Source organism: Anas acuta, chromosome 6 (genome assembly GCF_963932015.1).
Source record: "Anas acuta chromosome 6, bAnaAcu1.1, whole genome shotgun sequence".
In the NCBI taxonomy this organism is placed as follows: domain Eukaryota; kingdom Metazoa; phylum Chordata; class Aves; order Anseriformes; family Anatidae; genus Anas; species Anas acuta.
The window spans coordinates 34,370,784-34,373,626 of record NC_088984.1 but is presented as its reverse complement, the minus strand read 5'-3'; the positions used below and the strand labels follow the sequence as shown (position 1 = coordinate 34,373,626).

The following is a 2,843-nucleotide window of genomic DNA, read 5'->3' as shown; positions in this document are numbered from 1 at the left end:
CATCTGAAATGTTTTGGGCTGAGCTTCAGGTAAGAATCTACCTCTAGGTACTTGACACTGCCTTCTTAAATAGGAAAACTTACTTTTTAATGCAAAGTGGGAAAAATGACATGGTTACGATTTTCTAATGATTTGTTTTGCTCATTTTTACTTTTACAAGATTTGACAGGTTAGGGAAAAGAAGTTGCCAAGATATCATAACATTATAAAATCATTTCAGGTTGGAAAAGACCTCTAAAATCATCTAGTTCAGCCTTTAACCTAGTATTGACAAGTCCATGGCTAAACTATGCCATTAAGTTCTACATCTAAACATTTCTTGAAGACTTGCAGGGGTAGTGACTTAACATGGAAAAGGAACTCACTGAAAACCCCCAATCTTTATTTTGAAAAATATGTGAAATTATTGTACTAACTGTTCAAATTATATTATTTTAGAGTACTTCTATTTATAAGTGCACACACACATGACATTGAATTGCAGAAAAAAAATCTTATTTTGTTGAAAGGAATACTTAAATAGAAGCTCTGCCTTCCCCCCTTGCCCCCAAGCATTTGGCTCAATTTTTTATCTCCTTACCAGCAATATCAGCATGAGCCCTTTTCTTCCTCTTCTGTCTAGCCCACTCATTCCCCACCTCCTCATCAGGTAACTTACTGTGAGGGGATAATTTCCAATGAGATGGAAGGCACCTGAGTGGGAGGAAGAGTTCTGGGGCTGATGGTAGAACAGAAAACTCTGGTCTCACTCCATAGAGTCAGGGGTTCAAGTGAGGCTATCTGAAGCAATGTGTGCTGACTTGGGAAACCGTAAACTTTGTTGGTGAGTTAGGACTTAAGCGTATCGTGATTCTGTACCTTTCCTTTCTCAAGGGAGGGGAGGAACACGTACAGTCTCAGACAGAGGACCTTCGCTGTATTTTAGGTCACATTCTAGGTCAAAGAGCCAAACATAATTTTTAACTTTCTTCTGAAAAATATGAAGTCAACAATTCTAATTGCCCATTTCATTGCTTACTATGTTGTCTTCTGTATTTCTTTTCCCTAATGAATTGCACATAAAATAATCTTGAATTTGTCTATTTTTTAAACTTATATAGAAATTAAATATTTTAAAGTTGTAAGTTTAAAAACAGAGAAATTCAAGTAAAAGAAGACTTGGAGAAAGATTGGATTTAGCATTTCTAAACTATCAGTATGATCTCTTCCTTCTAGAAACTAGTATATAAACCAGCTTACAGAGTATTTTGAAGTGGAACGGGTAATGTTTAAATACTTCCAGAGAAACAGATGGGTGAAAGGTTTAGTGAGGAAATATTTAATCAGAAGAGAGTTGGCAAATTAATCTGTAAGTGAATCCTTTGAAAAACAAACACAAAGTGGTTTTCTCAAATTAGTTTTGTAACAACCTAAATTCACATGACAGCAGTACCTTAAAAGCCTTCACCATAATGTTAACTTTCAAATATTTATAGTTCCCACTCTCTACATCACAAGAAAAATATTCAGAGTCTTATAATCTGGAGAGCAGGTATCACAGTGTCAGGAAACTCTACAGTCACTTTGTTACAATGCAGTAGCCTTGAAAAAGCAAAACATCCAGTGCGTGAATCCTTTTAACCTATTTTAGAAGAATTATACAACTAATAGGCAATGATTTCAGGTTGTCAACATTTTTTTCTTTCTTACCTGCTTCCACTCACAGTCACTACTAATTATTAATAATGACTTCTTAAATTATTATTAATAGAAATCTATTGATTGCTTTCAGGTAAAATGATTACCTGAAACCCTAGACAACTTTTCTTTCCAGCTTTTAGTGAGCTTATAATACACAACAGGTGTTACGGTAACCATACTTGTTCCTTTCCCTTTGAGGTAACCATGTGCCATAAGAAAACAGAGAAACTCTTGCCTGCATTTCTCCACAGCTATTAAATGACTTTTACTGTGTCCATATTTGCTAGAAATAATAATGCTCATTTACTTTCATTTACCACTGCTGCCTTCCATCTACTATACATTAAATTATAATTATCTGTGTAGTCTCCCTCTAGGAATTTTCCATGCACCATAACTATAGAGTTACAATAAAAAATAAAAATAATAAAAGATTTGGGGAAGTTAGAGTATAACTATTGTAAATAGTGGTGGTTAACAAGTCTAAGATAGTATATTGCATTTTATGCTATTTGTTACATTTCATTTCAGAAATGGCTAAATACTTCAATCCTTGCTCATGTTGTTGTCAGCTCCAAACAACCTAAAGAGGAATGGTGTGCTCCTGTGATTACACTCAGCAACACATTGCAACTTTACACTAGACTTTACAATGGTTTGCATCCAGAAGACTGCCAACATAACAAAATGAAGTGCATCAGTATTTGAGGAAAGCAGATTGTTATGCTGATGTGTGAACTCACTGGAGTCCACAAGTCTCTGTGACAAATGAAACTTATTTCATGAAATTTTACAAGATGAAGCATCCAGCTTCAGTTCTGACAGCAAATGCAGTATCTTGCCAACTCTGGCCCATGATGTAAGGGCAATGCATTGGTTACTTCTGTTTCTACCTGCATGTCTACTTCAAAAAAAAAACAAAATACTTATTCATGTTGGTTTACATACATGTATATGTTTGCAAAGATAATAAAGAATTGTATACCTTACAACAATCTGTATATTCTGATATTTTTCAAGTGACAATGAATAGAGAAATAAGCTCTAAGGTGTTAAGGTTAGCTGCTCCACAGGCCAAGATGCTGTGATTATTCAGACATAAAAATTGGGTTTTCATGTAACATCTGCACACATCTGTGGCAGTTGCTTTTCGTGACTTGTGA

The 2,843-nt window shown here is 34.9% G+C and overlaps 1 long non-coding RNA gene across 1 annotated transcript; it reads left to right on the top strand.

Moving 5' to 3' along the window:
• Positions 1–626: 626 nt before the first annotated feature.
• LOC137858546 (uncharacterized) lies at positions 627–2,582 on the top strand. The gene is made up of 2 exons (XR_011097820.1): positions 627–823; positions 2,212–2,582. It is a non-coding gene; the product is annotated as an uncharacterized lncRNA (long non-coding RNA).
• Positions 2,583–2,843: the final 261 nt, after the last annotated feature.